The following is a 21,697-nucleotide window of genomic DNA, read 5'->3' on the forward strand; positions in this document are numbered from 1 at the left end:
ACAGCTCTGAATTTGGATTTTTCAGAGTTCGCGAAAACTTATTTTGACCCGTCGGTCATGGGACCGACAAAGCATGATTATTTGTCAGTCCTACAAAATTTTAGCCAGTCCTACAAAATCTGTCAATTTTGTCCTGAAATAAAATTAATAACATATTTTATCGAAAAATAACTTTATTAATATTAGATTTATTCTTCGCACCCACAGGCAAATTAACAATGAAGGACCAGTTCAGGTCTTCTGATTGTTCTTATTTAAAGTCATCTTCACTATCCATTTCATCATCTGAATCTCTTTCTCGGCTGTTACAGTATTTGTTTGCTCCATTGTAGGGTTCAATCGCCAATTGTTTGCCAGGGATGGCTCTATGAACAAATTTAGTAGGCCACGTGTAGATCGCCGCTTTGGTTTGTTTATAATAAATCCGTATCCCAGTACCGGAAATTGGCAGTGGGTACATCTGATAACCGATGTAAACACTTATTGGAAACAGTTGCGGTACATCTAATAACCGATGTAAAAAAGTGCCGAAATATGCACTACAACGGCCGTTTTTACATCGGTCATCCGGACCGGCACTAGCCTTCAAAATACTGGTCCGAGACTCATTTTGACCGACAGGACCGACAGGACCGACCATTTTCGCGAACTCTGATTGTTATTAAATATTTGACACAGCATAGGTTTCTGACACAGAAAGAATGTGGTCTAAGAACTTGAATTTTTTTAATTTACCTATTATGGTCCAATGTCCAAAATCAAAATACATGGTTAGATTCAGCATATCAAAGAACCCCACATATTCAATTTTTGTTAAAATCAAACAAAGTTTAATTTTGGACCCCAACTTGGACAAACTTGAAAACTGGGCCCATAATCAAAAATCTAAACACATGTTTAGATTCAGCATATCAAAGAACCCCAAGAATTCAATTTTTGCTAAAATCTAACTAAGTTTAATTTTGGACCCTATGGACCTTAATGTAGACCAATTTAAAAAATGGGACTTAAAATTAAAAATCTAAATACACCGTTAGATTTGGAATATCAAAGAACCCCAATAATTCAATTTTTGATGAAATCAAACAAAGTTTAATTTTGGACCCTTTTGACCTCAATATGAACCAATTTGATAGCGGGGCCCACAAATAAAAAATCTAAATTCATGGTTAGATTCAGCATATCAAAGAACCCCATATATTCAATTTTTGTTGAAATCAAAAAAAAGTTTTATTTTGGACCCCAACTTGGACCAACTTGAAAACTGGGCCCATAATCAAAAATCTAAACACATGTTTAGATTAAGCATATCAAAGAACCCCAAGAATTCAATTTTTGTTAAATCAAACTAAGTTTAATTTTGGACCCTTTGGACCTCAATGAAGACCAATTTAAAAAACGGGACCCAAATTAAAAATCTAAAAACACGGTTAGATTTGGCATATCAAAGAACCCCAATAATTCAATTTTTGTTAAAATCAAACTAAGTTTAATTTTGGACCCTTTGGACCTCAATGAAGACCAATTTAAAAAACAGGACCCAAATTAAAAATCTAAAAACACGGTTAGATTTGGCATATCAAAGAACCCCAATAATTCAATTTTTGATGAAATCAAACAAAGTTTAATTTTGGACCCTTTTGACCTCAATATGAACCAATTTGATAGCGGGGCCCACAAATAAAAAATCTAAATACATGTTTAGATTCAGCATATCAAAGAACCTCATGTATTCAATTTTTGTTGAAATCAAACAAAGTTTAATTTATGACCCCAATTTGGACCAACTTGAAAACTGGGCCAAAAATCAATAAAATGCTCCGCTGGGGCGCAGCTTGATACGACCGCAGAGGTCGAACCCTGAACAGTTGGGGCAAGTATGGACACAACATTCAAGCTTGATACAGCACTGAATTTGGATTGTAATTAAATATTTGACACAGCATAGGTTTCTGACACAGAATGAAAGTGGTCTAAGAACTTAAAAATTTTCAATTTACCTATTCATACATGTGATGGACTGTGAAACTCAGATCAGGAGATTGGGAAATTTTGGTCAGGAGATTAGGACTCAGATCAGGAGGTTTTTAATCGACATTAATTTTGTTGTAAATGTAACCGTGTGCTGTAAAAATGGTCTTTTAAAGTGTGTTTTCTTCAACTTTCCAACCAATTTATTATGTTTATAGTACCCTTGTACTTATAAAGTTTCTCCATCTTTATATTCTACATGTTCAATCTAACATTGTTTTTTTCCAGTATGTTCTTTAAATTTTTTACTTCATATTCTATAAAACAATCATTGCAACCAGAACATTTGTTTAGCTGTCAGCAAATAGTTTTTATTTTTTTTTTTTTCTCTTGCAAATAGTTTTTATTTTTTTTTTTTATCTTTATAAATAGTTTTTATTTGCAAACTCAGAAATTCATTCTATCTGTAAAGTTAGGGTCATAGTTATTATATAAATTTCAATTTAAGCCTTAAAAGGAAGTATAGAATCCTCAAATAATTTTCAAATTATTATTTTTTTATTTGTCCTAAGACATTTAAAATCATTTAATAACCATCCTTTTATGATTATTTGTTCAATTTATATTTTATTTATATTCTTTTAAAAATTTTCATTATTAAAAGGAAAGTAACTTAAAACAGGATAAATCAAGGGAAGTAACCCAATAAATACACAGTTTTTGTTACACAACGGCAGTTAGCCTGAGGTAAAAATCGTTGTTTACCAGTATGTTTGACACCCAAGCTGACAAGTGAAGCCATATAATTATGCATGTTAATTGATTTACAGGTAAGATATAACTTCAGGTAATGTCAGTTACACCAGATGCCTGAGATGTTATGTTGGGCAGAAATTTTTCATTCATGAAAAATTTCATACACGGGATTTTTTCAACGGGAGGTCGGGAGGAGACCCCTGAAAACGGGATTATTGTACTCCCGTCGGGAGGTTCACATGTATGCCTATTCAAACCATATCATTATTATTTGCTTTTATATATAAATCAGAAATAACCAATTTAAAATGGAAAATGTTAAAGAAAAAAAAGGAACAAAAAAATCCCCCCCCCCCAATTTTTTGAACCCCCTTATGATTCATCGCCCCCAAACTCAATCCCAGCTTTCCCTTTGTGGTATGGTACCTTGCAGTACAATTTCAGAGAGATTCATACACTTGAACACAAGTTATTGTCTGGAAACTAGAAAAATGCTTGTTTTTTGGCCCCTTTTTGGCCCCAAATTCCTAAACGTTTAGGGCAATTACCCCCAAACTCAATTCCAGCTTTCCCTTTGTGATATGGAACCTTGCAGTACAATTTCATAAAGATCCATACACTTACACACAAGTTATTGTCCTGAAACTAGAAAAATGCTTGTTTTTTGCCCCTTTTTGGCCCCTAATTCCTAATATTTGGAGGAAATTACCCCAAAAATCAATCCCAGTATTCCCTTTGTGATATGGAACCTTGTAGTACAATTTCATAAAAATCCATACACTTACAAACAAGTTATTGTCATGAAACTAGAAAAATGCTTGTTTTTTGCCCCTTTTTGGCCCCTAATTCCTAAAATTTGGAGACAATTACCCCCAAAATCAATCCCAGCATTCCCTTTGTGATATGGAACCTTGTGGTACAATGTCAGAGAGATCCATACACTTACACACAAGTTATGTCTGGAAGTTACAAAAATGCTTATTTTTGGCCCCTTTTGGCCCCTAATTCCTTAACTGTTAGTACCATAACCCCCAAAATCAATCCCCACCTTCCTTTTGTGGTATTGAACCTTATGGTAAAATTTCAATGAGATCCATTCACTTAAACTAAAGTTAGAGTGCGAAAACTAATGTGTATTCGGACGACGACGCCGGACGACGACGACGACGCCGGACGACGACGACGACGCCGACGACGACGACGACGACGCCAACGTCATACCAATATACGACCACAAAAATTTTTTTGCGGTCGTATAAAAATCTAAATACATGTTTAGATTCAGCATATCAAAGAACCTCATATATTCAATTTTTGCTAAAATCAAACAAAGTTAAATTTTGGACCCTTTGGACCTTAATGTAGACCAATTTGAAAACTGGACCCAAAATAAAAAATCTAAATACACTGTTAGATTTGGCATAACAAATAAATAAATGTGATCAAAGATTTTACAAATCTAATGCGCCATACTGTGCAATTAAAGATTACTTCTTGAAATTTTTCAATATTTGAAATTTGAAAAAAAAATAATATTTGAAGAATAATTCTTTTTAATTTCTGAAATCAGAAATGAGAAAAAATTGACCCCCCACAATTTCTTTTTATCCCCCCCCCCCCTCTTTTTTCCCCCAAAAAATTCTTTCCCTCAAGATATGGTCATAATCTCAATTCAAATTTCCAATGGAGTTGGCAACCATAATTACCCATTTAAATTTACCATAGTGCTAACTTAATCTATTTTATAATAGAATTAAAAATATAGTGTCAAATCTTTCATATGGATTTTTTTGTAAAAAAAAAAGATGCAACATTTGCAGATATTTTTACTGGTCTTCCTTTATAAATATGCATTTCTTTAAACATAATTTAAAAGCAGTGTAAGGGAAGTAACCAAAACGTTGTATTTGGATTACCTCCCTTACACTGTTTTAAATTATCTTTATTGTTCATTAACCATTACTTTATACATAATTTAAAAGCAGTGTAAGGGAGATAATTTCAATGATGTATTTGATTTATCTCCCTTACACTGCTTTAAATTATGTTTTGTACTAAAGTATTTGTCCATTAACCAGGACAACCTTGTTTTTCCCCCTTTTTTGCCCCTAATTCCTAAACGGTTTGAGCCATAACCCCCCAAAGCAAATCCTAACCATCCTTTTGTGGTATGGAAACTTGTAGTATAATTTCAGAGAGATCCATACACCGTTCCAGAGTTATTGTCTGGAAACTAGAAAATGCTTATTTTTGGCCCCTTTTTGGCCCCTTATTCCTTAACTGTTGGTACCATAACCCCCAAAATCAATCCCAACCTTCCTTTTGTGGTATTTAACCTTATGGTCAAATTTCTAAAAAATCCATTAACTTAAACTAAAGTTAGAGTGCGAAAACCAATGTGTCTTCGGACGACGACGACGACGACAACGACGCCAACATCATACCAATATACAACCACAAAATTTTTTTGCAGTCATATAAAAACCAATTGCAAAGACACACAGGTGTGGATCCAGGTTTTAAACATTTGGAGTGATACTTGTAAAAAGTCTATGCATTTATCATATATGAAGCTCCATAAGGGGGGCAGCCCCCTTGCCCTCTTAAACCTGCCTCTAAAAGAAATTTACTACAAACTTGTAGAACTAGTGCTCTTACCATTACAAATGACAATGTCTGAAATTGTATCTACAATCCAATCACAACTCCAATCCTAATCCTTCATTGTACTTCAAATATTTTATTGCAAAAACAACACTATCATTATTTATTCATTTTCAATTACCATTATTGCAGATCAAATGACTTTTACTACCTACTTGCCTATATGGTGTCATTACCCTAGGCTGGGTATATGATTTCATCTGTAACTGACATTGGTTTACAGTAATCATATGATCTCATTGATATTTCATCAAATGAAGACTTGTGAAGACAATTATCCGATCAGCAAATTACTTTCTAAAATCACAGGTAGAATTACATGGGTCAGGCAAATTTCTAGTTTGTCATTATTCCCAGACTACAGTACAGGGAAAGTAATCATACTACAATTATACTATTTCTGCTCCACATCAAAACATGATTCATAATATCTATCCATAAAAGGAGATCTAAGGTAAAAAATTCTCTGCAAGAACAACTTGATAGACCGCAAAGGTCAAACCCTGAACAGTTGGGGCAAGTATGGACACTATATTCAAGCTTGATACAGCTCTGAATTTGGATTGTGATTAAATATTTGACACATCATAGGTTTCTGACACAGAATAAATATGGTCAAAGAACTGAAAAATTTAAAATTGGACTTTTACTTATTATGGTCCAATATCCCAAATCTAAATACATGGTCAGATTCAGCATATCATAGAACCCTAAGAATTTAATTTTTGATGAAATCAAACAAATCTTAATTTTGGACCCCAATTTGGACCAACTTGAAAACTGCCCAAAATCAAAAATCTAATTATATGCCTAGATTCAGCATATCAAAGAACCACAAGAATTAAATTTTTGTTATAATCAAACTAAGTTTAATGTTAGATACTTTGGACCTTCATGTGGACCAGTTTGAAAACAGGACACAAAGTCAAAAATCTAAATACACTGTTAGATTGAATTGGGCATATCAAAGAACACCAATAATTCAATTTTTTATGAAATCAAACAAACTTTAATTTTGGACCCCAATTTGAACCAACTTTGAAAATCAGGCCAAAAATCAAACATCTAAAAAACTGTTGAATTGAGCATATCAAAGAACACCAATAATTCAATTTTTGATGAAATCAAACAAAGTTTAATGTGGACCTTAATTTGGATCAACTTGAATACTGTGCCCAAAATCAAAAATCTAAATACACGGTTAGATTCAGCATATCAAACACCAATAATTCGACTTTTGATGAAATCAAACAAAGTTTAATTTTGGACCCTTTGGACCTCAATAAGATCAGGGCCCAAAATCAAAATTCTAAATACCTGATTAGATTCAGCATAATATTAAAGAACCCCAACAATTCAAGACTTTGAATTAAAATCCCATTGAAATTTGTCAAGAAATAAGCAAATTATACAAAGTATTACAAAAAGTATTGTTTTAGCCCCTTTTTCCTAAATTGTTAGGGTCATAACCCCTAAAATCAATCCCAACCTTCCTATCATGGTATAATACCTTGTAGCACAATTAAATAGCAATCCATAGATTTATACTCAAGTTATTGTCCAGAAACCAGAAAATCCTAGTTTTTTGGCCCCTTTTCAGCCCCTAAGTCTAAAACGGTTTGGGCCATGATCTCCAAAATCAATCCCAACCTTCCTGTTGAAGTATGAAACCTTGTGGTAAAATTTCATAGAGATACATGCTCTTATACACAAGTTATTGTCCTGAAACAAGAAAAATGCTTGTTTTTAGACCCTTTTTGGACCCTTATCACTAAACAGCTACAACACTAACCCCAAAAATCAATCCCAACCTTCCTATTGTGGTATGGAACCTTGTGCTAAAATTTCATAGAGATCCAAACCCTTATACTCAAGTTAATGTCTGTGAACCAGAAAAATGCTTGTTTTTTGGCCCCTTTTTGGTCCATAATTACAAAACAGACAAAACAATAACCCCCAAAATCAATCCCAACCCTCATATTGTGTTATGGAACTTTGTGCTAAAATTTCATAGAGATTCAAAAACTTATACTCAAGTGTCTGTGAACCAAGTTATTGTCTGCGAACCAGAAAAATGCTTGTTTTTGGTCCCTAATTACAAAACAGCTACAACAATAACCCCCAAAATCAATCCCAACTGTCCTATTGTGGTATGGAACCTTGTGCTAAAACTTAATAGAGATCCATACACTTATACTCAAGTTATATGTCTGATAACCAATATGTCTTCGGAGGACGACGCAGACATAACCCTAACATAATACGAACACAAACATATAGTACTCCTTATGTCTCGCATTCAGCAACTTTGTTCACAGGTGAGATAAAAAAGACAGAAAATTGTTAAATTTCAATAAAAGAAGTCATAAACTGAAGATGTTTCATGGGAATCTTGTAAAATATATATGCACGAGTCAAAAGTGTCTATGACCCTAATTTGGGACATAAGAACTTTATAGAGTTTAATACTTTTCCCAGTCAGAGTCCTCTATGGACTGAAAATCTTTTGATGGAGCAGAATGTGAGGTCAGCCTGTGTGTCATTGATGATGTAACAGTCACATCAACATTACATGTCCAAATACAAATCAGAGAGAACTACTGCAAAAAGACATGTAAACAATGATAAATCACATTAAATACAGGATTATCTAAGAAAATACTTATTTTAAAAACCTGAAATCTTCTACGTACATATGTAAGTGCTGTGTGCTTACCAGGATGTAAATGTACCAATACATGTTCTTCCCCACCCTCCATTTGGGTCAACACACTTTACAGTACTTACTTTATATTTAATGTTTTGTTTAATTTCTTCTTGTCCAAAACAGGAATGAGATATTTGCCACTGGACAAGGAAGTATACATGTATGTAGGACATGCTAACAAACAATTATATAATCAAACTTTTAAAGTAGGGTACACATCTATAATTATGAATGAGACAGGTAAAGAAGGAAATGTAACTTTATATGGGGTAAATAATTGTAAGACTCAAGGACATGTACATAAGAGCATTTCACAAAAACCTAAAGAAAACAAACGACCTAAATTATGCACATCTTTAGACATTGTTAAGTACATCAAAACAAATTTTAAAATGTAAAAATACTGTATGATTAAAATCTTTATATTTAAATAAGTAGTACGTTTATTTATCAAGTTTCTGCTAATAACATATTGAACAAAGATCTAGAATGGTCAGTATAATATAAAACTTAGTTGTGGACTTTCGGTCCAGTATCTCTCAAAGCTAATTATATAATATCCACTGAAATGCTGATATCCTTACATCTGGTAATTTACAACCATATGCAGATGACAACCTCATAAATATAACATTTTTGTAATTTTCCTAGAATGTCAGGAGATTTATCTTATAAATGTAAATAGTTTAACCTCTTGAGATTTCACAAAGTGACAATAAAGGATAATGCAGAAAGCATGCTGTCTGCAACAATGAATCATCTTTTTGTATAGAACTTTCTAGAAACTCACTTCAAAGAGCCTCAATCTGATTTTAAAATTACAATTGAATATGGATTATTTCCCTTGTTGGGAAGTATGATAGCAATGGTGAGAAGTTTAATACAAAACAATGTGTTACTCTAATTGACAAACACTTCCAGCTTTATAATCAAGTTTAATTATCATAATGTTCAAAGGAAAATGGCCATTAATAATCGTTGTTATATCTATTAATTTATTTAAAAGGTTTTTGGCTTTCCAGGTTATTGATCTCAAGTGATGAGGGTTAAACTTACAGAAACCTATACAGTAACAATACTTATTTATGAAGGCATATCCTTACCCTGAAGTGTCACTGTGACAATCGCACCAAAGCAATATAGCTTTGTCAGTTGAACAAATATTCCTTGCAATGAATTCTCATACAATGTATCAATAAATGTTCAAGTGTTTATCGACTTGTGTGCGTGTTTTACATGCAGTCATGTACATGAACTAATATGCATAGTTACTGAGGAACAGGCCTAATACAGAGATGAGTTAAGACTATGATATATCTATACTTGTTACAGCAAATCCACATTTCAAGGAGTAGAATAGAGAATGGAAACGGGGTATGTATCAATCAGACAACAATCCGACCAAAGAGCAGAAAACAACCCAAGGCCACCCGTGTTTAGTTGATCTGTTACACATTATTACTGAGAAATTGGCTTAAATACGTCATGCAATTTTTGGTTAACCTACCAGTAAGTATGAATAATATCTAAAGTAATTAAAATGGTTCTGTCTCCAGAAACTGATAAGGCCAAACAATAAACTCCAGAAACTGATAAGGCCAAACAATAAAGTATGTGTGTTTAGGGTTTCTTCAAAATAAGAAATGAATATAGGTAGATATACCTTGAATATAAAGGAGACAGGAAATTTGATCACAATACACTTTAAAAATTTCTACTATAAACTTTACTGTAGACAATTTGAGGCATGAAAAATAGGGTATCTATATATAGGCAGGGAATTTTGAGGGAAACCCTTATTACATTTTTTTTTTATTTTAGCCTAAGTCTCACCTTCTACAACTTTTGATGCAGTGAGGCAAATCCAAACAAAAAAACATAAAATTTGTAATCTCAAAAAAGATTAAATTCAACAAATATTTATAACCCAGAAAAATATATATATACATTTTATATATATTTATATTACTATAAACTAACCTTACAAGACTTACCCTTTGTTAAATTAAATGACTGTAATCAAGTTTCTAAGCCATATATGTATAGAAGATATAAGTTGTCTGAAACCACTGTGAAAGTGGTTTATCTTTTCATGTTTTTAGGTTTTCCTTTTTTGTGGACAAACAATGCGGAAATGTCACGATTCTTTGTATGAGGGATATAGTTGTATCATTTTAAGTTCTGATGGGCCTAGCTATAGGAGCATGTGTGATTCTGAATCAACATTCCTTTGTTGTTCTGCACTATAACACACCTATATATATAATGTCATTCATATTCTTCAAAGAATTTAAATGGTGGGAAAATTTCTTAACAAATTTGTAATACCCAACTACTGTTATAGTTGTACTGTACTTCACTACAGATAGTGTTTAAACATTATTTGTAATTCATCATGATTTTTTAAGATTTCTTGAAAGGTATCTTCAATTTTGAAGTTGTGACTTTCATTTGTAGGTGAATAAAAAATTATGATCAACAATTTTTTTTAAAAAGTCCCAAAGTATCTCATTTGACAATTCCATTACTTTAAACATGCCTTAAATTTTGTGGGTTGGTTGTGAGTTACTGGTTAGTCCACCAGTGGCTGACTAATCATGACTCAGGCTAAAATAACTACAAGAAAATCTGCAGCATTGAAGTTGCATGTTATCATTACACAAGCATTTACACATGACCAGTGGAAATGATGCAGGTCATTACTTATAAATCTTAAAGGCGTTATTGAAAATGGTTAAAAAATGTTTTGGGCAAGTAGGTGAGAAAGCTGAAATTTGTTAACTAGGTTTTTGATACAACTGCAGTGGCTAGATTGTGAAAAATAACTGACACAAAGGACTAGCTATTTACAGAATTTGATAACCAGATACATGTATGTATGTAGGCTAGTCATGCTAGTAATAAATTTCAACGCCAAAAATTATCGCTGCCAAGAATTCCTTAACCTCTGATTTAGATTTAAGACAGGGAGATGTACAATGTAACTTCTCCATGTTATAAAGATGTAGGTAAATAATTCTAACATTTGTCAGCATCAAATCACTCTTAAAACAGTGAACATATCAGTACATGGAGAAATTGATTTGTTCATAAGTAGGAATGTTAAACATACTGTTTACCTTGTTAAAAATCAAACCCAAATCTGACATGTTTTATTATTGAATAATCAATATTGTACTGTATTACTGTGACTTGGCTGTTAGTGTTGCTCTCCACCTTTGCAACTTATTCAAAGTTCTGACTTACAATTTGTACATACAAATATTCTTGTAATTGTCATGCTAAACATGCTAAAGGTGATAGGTAGTAATTTTGAATTGCTATAAAAATGTCCAAACTAAGCTTTCATACAATTTTTCTTTCGAAAATGTTCTATAGTCATAAGAATCAGACATCATTTGAATTAAAACATCTTATATTCAGTAAAATATATGTGAAATTACAATACATTGTTAACAAGCATTCTGTGAGTATTGCATGGCAATACATAGTCCCCTACCGGTTAAAAATTCATTGTAATGGAACAAAATTCTAACTTGATCTATAACTTGTCATGGTGTAAACTATATAACAAATATCAAGTCAATATCTTCAAGCATGACGAAAAAAAAGTGTTGAAAACTGACTATTTAAGTCCAAGAACCATAACTCTGCACAAAATCATCAGACCGGATCAAAATTCAAACTTGATCTGTAACTTGTCATGATAAAACTATATACCAATTTTCAAATCAATATCTTCAAGCATGACGGAAAAAAGTGCGGAAAACTGATTCTTTGAGTGAATTTTCTAAGTCCAAGGACCATAATATTCTGCACAAAATCATCAGACCGGAACAAAATTCAAACTTGAACTGTAACTTGTCATAATAAAACTATATATTAATTATCCAATCGATATCTTCAAGAATCACAAAAAAAGTACGGAAAACTGATTTTTATTTTAGTGAGTTTTCTAAGTCAAAGGACCATTACTCTGCACAAAATCATCAGACCAGAACATAATTTGAACTTGATCTGTAACTTGTCATGATAAAACAATACACCAAATATCAAATCAATATCTTTAAGCAGGAAGAAAAAAGTGTGGAAAACTGATTTGCCGGACTGACGGATGGACAAACAGACAGACATATAAGATGTTTTAATTCAAATGATGTCTGATTCTTATGAATACAGGAGACTTTTCGAAGAAAAATTGTATGAAAGCTTAGTTTGGACATTTTTATAGCAATTCAAAATTACTACCTATCACCTTTTGCATGACAATTACAAGAATATTTGTACAAATTGTTAGACTGATTTTTTATAATATTATTGAAGTGGTTTCAAAGTCTTTTAGGATTGTAAGTATGCTTTATTTTATAACCTTGCACTTTCACTACTTGACTGTGGTTTTCTACAGCAGTTTGTTCAAATTTCAGACGAGTTGAACAGTTTGGTTTTATAAAACAAATTGCTATTTGGTCAGAATTTTAAATAAGTTGCAATAGGTGGAGAGCAACACTAACAGTCAAGTCACAGTAAAACATCATGATTCACAAAAGCTTACTTAAATAATGTAAATGTGTACAATTTTTTCATTCAAGTACTGAGCTCTAAAAAAATTTATTATTCTACATGTACATGCAATTCATTTTTTTCTACATTTGTAGATACATGTACATGTAAGTCATCCTGCACAGCAAATCCTCATTTAAACCTTAGGGTTTGCATCCAAAATAGGCCTGGTTTGGAAACCTTAAACACATACCATTTTATTTGACCTACCAAGTTTCACAAATACAACATATTTTCAATAGTTGAATTTTAGTTATTTTGGATTAAAGTAACTAAACAAGTGATATAAACAAGAGTGCACACAATGAAATGTTTCAAAAACTTTATTGATCATGGTTGTTATGTTCAAGTATCTTCATGATCAAGAGTTTAATATATATATACAGTCAATCAAAAAACTTAACATTATCAATGATTCATGAAAATGAAAATGAGGTTAAATGACAGATAAACACTGCTAGACCCACATGTGCATATAGCAATCATTCCATTCAAAATAAGATGACCAATTGCTATTGTATCTCATAAACAGACCAAACCTAGCGCTGATCTCTGATCCATGAAATGAGGTCAAGGTCAGGTGAACTCTACTCAACTGAAATGTATAACTTGCAATGATTCTATGTACCAAATATAGTTTTCCTATTAATGTTAATTACTGAAAAATCATGTGACAAAAAAAATGTTTTATCAAGCAATTGCTGAACCAAGAAAATCAGACCAACAAAAGATATACGGTAGATTGAAACTTCTTACATAAGGCACCTGTATGCAAGATATTAATTATCCAGGTCTTCTACTTTAAGAAATATAAAAACTTTATACAAATAGTTTACCCTGTGTCTGCTGCATTGTCTCTCATTCTATGAGGAGTTTAAATCAGGAGAACTTCACACATATATGTTTATTTTCCTTTTGATCTTGTTACTGTACATTTGTAGATGATTGAGTAATTTAAACTTTCACAGGTTAATTAATTTCCATAATGATCAGTTGTCAAAACATTACATCTCATTTGTAACTTGAGATTCTCATAATTGTCATCCAAGTCAACTGTTTATCATGTAATTAACTAGTCAACTGGTACATGAATATATATAAATTGAAGGTAATTTTGTTATTTGATTGTCTCTCTAATTTAAGCATTGATCAAATGGTACAATGGCATGAACATAAATGAATAAAAAGCAAATCAACAGTAATTAATTTAAGCAAAATCCTAATGAGGCCATGCATCATAAAATTATAAGCAATTGCTTGGTTCCCCTTTTGTTTAAATTTTAATTCATTTAATTACAAAGTTGCCTTTTAATAAATACTTCATTCAAACATAGATACACAAATTTGGTTTGCAAGTTTGGCTGAACCTGTATTAAACTTATTTCATATGGAATAACACATCCTAGTTTTTACGGGAATGTTGTTTACAGACTCCAGAAATTTAGATAAATCCAGGTAAACTTATCAATCCTTTAAACATGTCATGTGTGTGAAGTAAAATTATTCTAAAAGGTTACCAATTCAACACTGTAATTAGATCTTTTAATATTGTCTTTATTGGTATAAATATTGATTTTGTTATCAGTAAATTAAAGCCATACTAAATATTATTGTTATACACATATGTGCACATTCACCTGTACTACAATCTGTCAATACCTATATTTTGGCATTGCACAAGGTCATGTTTTTTTTCTAACTGTTATTGACGTCTTTTCACTAAATCCATTGGATGTCGGATGTGTACTGATTGATATTTTAGTCTTAGATGTATACATGATTTTTTTATTAGTTATTATTGACTTTGAACTAGCTCTCAGTAACTGTGAGTACTCTCAGATCTTTACATAGTGTCTTTTATGTTGTAAGATATATACGCTGCCATGTCCAGTCTGTGTTTTCATTAGATGTTTTCAGCTTTGTATCGATCTGAGGAGATAAGCCCTTTTCAACTGATTTTCATTTAGTTTGTTCTTATGTTGTACTGTTACACCACTGTCCCAGTTTAGGGGGCACGTTTAGCGCCAGCAAACTAGTTTAACCCACCACATTCTGTATGTGCCTGTCCCAAGTCAGGAGTTCAATGGTTGTCGTTGGTTCATGTCTGTCATATTTGTTATTCGTAAATTGTTTTGGTATAGATTAGGTTGTTACTTTTCACAATTGAATTATTTCATATTTTTCATGTCGGGGCCTTTTATAGCCGACTATACGGTATGAGCTTTTTTCATTGTTGAAGACTAAGGTTGCCTATAATTCCTTACACCCACTTCATTTGAACTTTGGTGGATAATTGTCTCAAAGGTAATCATGCCACATACCCACAATTTTATATAGACAGTGTCAGTTAGTGGCTTTTTCAAAAATCTGATTTTCAATTTTTCAAACTTTTTTTACCATTTGAATAGCTTAATAGTTGAAGATTATACTCTGGAACTTTTACAGCAATCCAGATTATACTCTGGAAGGTTTACAGCAATCCAGTCACAGATTAACAAATAAAATAGTTAAGCAAGTTGCAGATACAAGGTTGGAGGCTTATAACATATCAGGTCAACATGTATCATTAATACTGTTTGCCTGTAAGAATGTATATAGTTTTTTTATATCAAAATTCTTTACTTATATACTTATAGTACTAGGTGACATTATGAATACTGTGTTCCCCTTATTTGTTAGTCATATACATATAACCCAATATAAACATAAATATAAATGGACAGATAATTTATGCACATCGTATGATGACAAATGGCAAGCAAACATGTACACGCTACCATGAGACCACTGAGGCGGTACATGTACATGTAACTACATGTAGAAACTCAAATGATGATTGTTTGGTTCAAACTGGCACATAAGTTTCAGAAGAGAAGAATTTTGTAACTAAGGAATTAATGCTTCTTTTTGTAATTTTATTGGGGTGTAAAAATGTTGACCGAAGCACATTTAGTATGAAGCGCGGAAGGGCTTCATTCTGAAAATATGTGCACGATTAACACTTTTACACCCCAATAAAATTACAAAAAAGAAGCATTCATTTCTTATAATTACATTTTTATGCTAATAAGACCATGACAAAAATGTTTTATCAAGTTTTTCCTTATTTACCTGTGCACTTTTTTGTGGAAGCACGTGTCATCATGAATGTAACATTTCATTTTGATATGAAGGTTAATTTTTGAATGACGAGCGTTTGTTGTTAGCCAATCAAACTAACTAATTCTCGTGAAACATACATGTAATGTAATTATAAGTTAATGAATGACCGATTGGCTCACTTTTTTATCAAATGATTGATGGTTGCTTAACGTCCAGTGGCTAATGTGTTTTTAAATGAAATACAGACATGAACATGAAATGGTGTAATTTCCAGCAGTAAACACTTTTAACATTTGACTTCATTCAGAAAAACTACCTCCAAATTGATTCTTTAAACAGGATTACTCATTTGGGAAACTATTCCCCATTTGGCAGGTTATCCCTTACCTGTTAAACATAAAGACTTAAATTTCAATTATTTTCCATCTTTACTTTACTCTTTAGACACTACAACACAACAGATTTGTAAGAATTGTCTCATAGACAAATCCTTCAGTATTGAAACAGGAAACATATATTTTTCTTGGCCTCTAGCCAAACCTGGAACAACCCGTGAAACATGAATGTTGATGAAATCAGATGCTAAATCGGAAAATAGCTCATGTTTAGTCTCTGAATCCCAAAAAAGAAAAAAATTATGTAGTTGGATATCAGATTCTTACCAGAGACAACTGTTCTGAGAGTGAATTTCGCAGTGCTGAATTCCACTATATAACCACTTGAGCAAGATACCATAGGTTCCTCCATAGAATACAAAATATCGATAGAGTATCTTTTTCTTTCAACCAATATTTTTTGTTTCAATCCACGTTTTAAAAGGTGAAGGTCGTTATTGAACTATTGTAAACAGCAAAACAAATTCGGGCTCCTTATTCCGATTTCACGATAAGATAAGATAAGAAAACTTTATTTTTGATTCGGCATAAGTTAAAAAGACAAAACACAAGCTCTAAGGAGCTTTTGACCGAATATAAAAACATATACATAACATAAAAACAGTCTAATTTGACATATAAAACAACCTGTTATACGAAGTTAAATCTCACTTTAAATACATAGCATGCAATAAAAATTTAGCAACAAATTTAAAATGAAATAAAACATGCTAGACCAGAGCAACCAAAAGCAACATAAATAATAAACATCTCAAGAATTATCTGCAAGCAGAACAGCGACATTCCAAACCGTTCCAGGACTGAACAAGACTTTTAAAATGTGAAAAACTATTTTCAGTCCTGAAATGGTTTGGAAGGCTGTTCCATAAAGTAGCGGCAGCAAATTTGAAAGATTTTTTACCATAACGGGTTGACTTTACCTGTGGAACATCCAGAATATTTACATACCTGAAAGAATACTTAGATTTTTTGACACTCACCAAATTTTGTAAGCACACAGGAGCTATATTATTTATAATCTTAAAAGTTTCTAGCCATTGTTCTAATCCGTCTAATCTGTAAGGAGGGCACCTTAGCTTTAAGTAAGAGGTCCTCGTAGGGGCTGGTAAAATCCTCATATACAAAACGGAGTGCTCTTTCCTGCACCTTTTCTAATTTTTTGGAAATTTTCTCTGTGCAAAAATGCCATGCCAAAGGACAAAAATTAAAATTACTAAGAATAAAGGTATGAAAAATAGTAAGTTTACTAAGTCTATCCAAAACTGAGCCCAAACGTTTTAAAACATTTAATTGCTGTGATGCCCTCCTACAGATTGAGCTGATATGAACATCAATATTTAACTGATAGTCAATTTCAATGCCTAATAATTTTACTGTTTTTTCACATGTAAGGTTCGAGTTTTGAATATGTATAGATGGGTTTTTTTCAAAGGTCTTTTTGCCAACAGCCAAAACTTCAAACTTGTCGGGATTTGCTTGCATTTTATTCACCCGGAACCACTCAATAAGTATTTTTGACTCAGATTCCAAAGTTGAAATTAATTAATCAAAATCTGGAGTACAGAAAGACAAAGTATTGTCATCTGCATAGTTATATAAACTACAATTTTTAACAAAAAGAAAAGTATCATTTATAAATATGTTAAACAACAATGGCCCTAGTATAGAACCCTGTGGTACGCCTTTATGGATGTCAGCCCAACCACTCAGAACATTGTTGACTTTAATTTGTTGTTTACGATTAGATAAATAGGACTTTAAAAAAGCAACTGCATGGGGGGATAAACCATATGCTGATGATTTATCTAGCAAGATATTGTGAGGCAGGCAGTCAAAAGCCTTAGAAAGATCCATTAATACCGCTGCAATGTACTGGTTTTTATCAAGAGCTTCTCGCCAATCTTCTAACACTCTGAGAAGTGTGGTCTGACATCCATGTCCACGTCTAAACGCACACAAAAAAGGATTAAATATTTTATCAAAGTATTCAGTTAGTTGAATTTCATATATTTTTTCAAAGATTTTAGAAAATATGGGTAAGACACTAACTGGTCTATAGTTTGTTTTTAATAATGGGTCACTCTTTTTATGAAGGGGGGTCACTTGGGCTTCTTTAAGTTTATCAGGGAAACAGTTATTTTCAATTGACAAATTTACAAGAGTTGTCAGCTGTGGTGCAATATAAGATTTACAATTTTTTACTATTTTTGCTGGAATACCATCAGCTCCTGTGGCCTTCTTGATGTTTATTTTATTCAAGATTTTATTGACATTTTCGTTAGATACTTTCTTAAATTCAAAGTCAGAAACATGCTTTCTGTTACTCAAAATTTCTTTTATACTTGGGTGATTTGAGGGATCATATACCACATCTGCTCCAATTTTGTCTGCTACTGTGGAGAAAAAATTATTAAAAACATTTGAAACTTCATTTGGACTATTTACAATTTTGTCATTTTCACACAATAAGATTTTTTGTTCTCCACAGTTCCCCTTTTTTGAGAAAAATGGTTTGACTGTTTTCCAAAACTCGCATGATTTTGACCCACCAGAGCAACGTTCTAAAAAGTATACTTTTATTGATTTTCTCTTTATCTTAGTTACCAAATTTCTTTGTTTTCTAAATTTCTCCCAATTTTTGTCACTCCGGTTTTTAGTATATTGTGAATAAAGCATTTGTTTTCTATATATGGCCCCTCTCAGTTCTTTATTCATACATGGCAGTGGTTTTCTTCTTTGACACCTAGATTTGACAGGTGCATGTTTATTTAATATATTTTTAAAGTCTTTTTCATAATCATCATGAATACTATTTAAATCTTTCTCAGTACAGTTTTCTGAAATCTTTATTTTCTGTAAATCATTTGTAAATTTGTCAATATCAAAAGTTTTGTAACTTCTATATGTTACGTCCCTGCATTTTTGTGCAGGTAAATTCCCTTTCACAACTGTAGAAATAATATTGTGACAGTCACTAACACCATTTGGACTATTTGTTGTTTTAAAACACAAATTCTTTTTACTTGTAATAATAACATCCACAAGGGATCGGTTACAACCCTTTTTAAAACATGTTGGACCTTTAACCAGTTGTGACAAGTTGAAAATATCACATATATCATGTAAAGTCTGAGATTTTTCAGCAGACAACATATCAAAATTAAGGTCACCAAAAATAATAATATTTTCATATGACACAAAACATTTATCTAGTGATTTTGTAAAATTATCAATAAAGTCATTATTTTTCATGGATGGAGGTGTGTATGCTCCCATAATAAGCCATTTGGCATCATTTATATAAATTTCATAGCAAATATTTTCAAGTTTATCAGATTCAAAACATTGTTTTCTACTGGAGGGAAAGTCTGATTTAATCAAGGTAAGTAAACCACCGCCGTGCTAATCTCTGTCACGCCTTTGTAATTTATAACCAATGGATCAGATTTAGTAATAAAAAGTTGAAGAAAAAGCCCTGGACTCCAGAATTAAAATAAAGTTAAGGGACAGTTAAGATAAGTAGAGATCATTTTGTAATATGAAAGCCGCTGGTAGAATAACCGATAAGAATAACATTTTATTTCAAAATATTAAACATATGTATATACACATCAACTTCCGAAGCAAGGTTGTCGGCTCTCCGAACTTTCCCGAAGTCCTACGTTTGCCGAATTTATGAGCTTCGGTCCTGGCTTGGAAGTTGATATACACATGTGTATATACATTTCTGCTTAGATCAATGCAAAGACAACTTGAGACAAGCTTAAGAATTAATAAGTGTCAGAAAATTACGGAACACCATGAAGGAAATGATGTCAATAAGAAAACAACGAGACCCAGCAAATACTACAAATTCTGGACTTGGTCCGTGATGCATGGGCGAAATATTTTCAAGACTTGGCGACTCCTATGGACTCTGAAAACTTTGACAAAGGAAACTTTAATTTGATGAAAAATGATATAAACCATTTAACGAAAACATTTTCTGAAAATAAAATAGAAAATATTTCTAGAAAATATTTCACCTGTACTGTAACAGAAGATAAAATGAAAGATATTTTAGCATCTATGAAAAATAATAAATCTGCAGATGAAGAAAATATAGCAGCTGAACACTTGAAATATGGTGGACCTATTATGATAACTATATATTGACCCTTTTCGTAAATTCTATTTTTTTACTTAAATATTTACTTATTCCAACTTTATTGAAAGGTGGCATTGCTTGTCCTGTTTTAAAAAAATGGAAAACCAAAACTTGATCCGAACTCATATCGGAACATTACTATAAAAATAAGGAGATGTGGTATGATTGCCACTGAGACAAATATCCACCAAAGTTCAAATGAAGTAGTATTACTAGTACAGTAGGAAAAGTAGTCGAGAAAACTCATTTATCAAATAACACTAATGACTTCTGTAACTAAGAATCAAAATAAATACAAAAAGGATTTACTTCTGGAGAAATGCCTATTATTGCAGATTAATTTTAACTGGACTTATAATCGAAGCAATTAAGACGAAATCACCACTATATGTGGCTCTAATGGATGCAAGGAAAGCCTTTGACATTGTTTGGCATCTCGGCTAATGAGAGAAATGCATAAGTTTGGTCTAAACGGGAACAACTGCATGGTTATTTAAAAAAAATGGTATGAAAATCTTAAATCTAAAATTAGATGGGAAGGGTTGCTTTCTACATCAATAGAGGAACCACAAGCAGGTATAACTTGTATTGCGGCCTGGAATAAGTAATTGATATATCAATACACAAGTGATAATACATTACATAAATATATATAAGCAAATTTTGGCAAAAATCTGCCTATTGAACTTTAAAAAGAGTTTAGAAAGAGGCGAGAGGTGGGTAATTTCTACTCAATATCAAAATCAAAAAGTAACGATAAAACTTTACAGTAGTAACGGTTAGTCTATGGAAAGGTATATACATGTACTATGAAATTTAGAGCGAGGGGCTTTGTAGAAATAAAATATGTGCTAAGTATAAATAAGAATTATACAACAAAGGAAATTTACATATTCCATAAATTAGTGACATTAATTATGAGTAGATTTCTATTCAAGAGTATACTAAAAATTAAATAACAAAAATATCGAACTTCAAGGAAAATTCAAAACGGAAAGTCCCTTATCAAATGGCAAATTCTAATTACAAAAATTAAAATAAAAAGTAAAATTCTAGTCTAAAATATTGTGATAACTGAAGTGTTAAAAATATATGTTTCACTGCCTTGCTAAGTAATTAATTTAAGTCTGATTTTAAACCGATTATGACATTTTGGCTGAATGTGGATTCGATCCATTTCGAGTGCATGCAATTCCCTGAGTTTGTGTCTGTGGCTATAATTTTTCTCTTCTTAGTCGATTCACGAGAGTTAAACTACCGTAGAATAGATTTGGATAATTCTTCCCTTTTGGAAAGAAAGGAAGTTAAATATATATATGGTAATTGCTGACCAAGACTATTCTAAAGATAAAACTACCAGAATCAGTTCATGGGTAGAACTTTCCAACACTATTC

General features: G+C 32.0%; 1 protein-coding gene across 1 annotated transcript in view; it reads right to left on the reverse strand.

The window, feature by feature from the left end:
• LOC127736030 (transient receptor potential cation channel subfamily M member 3-like) overlaps window positions 1-16,571 on the reverse strand; it is a 140,295-nt gene extending 123,724 nt beyond the window's left edge. The window contains exon 1 of the mRNA XM_052246527.1: window positions 16,423-16,571. The gene's annotated coding sequence lies outside the window, so the exon portion shown is untranslated. The remainder of the gene's footprint in view (window positions 1-16,422) is intronic.
• Between the last annotated feature and the right edge of the window lie 5,126 nt (window positions 16,572-21,697).

This window comes from Mytilus californianus, unplaced genomic scaffold (genome assembly GCF_021869535.1).
Source record: "Mytilus californianus isolate M0D057914Y unplaced genomic scaffold, xbMytCali1.0.p SCAF_3, whole genome shotgun sequence".
NCBI lineage: Eukaryota > Metazoa > Mollusca > Bivalvia > Mytilida > Mytilidae > Mytilus > Mytilus californianus.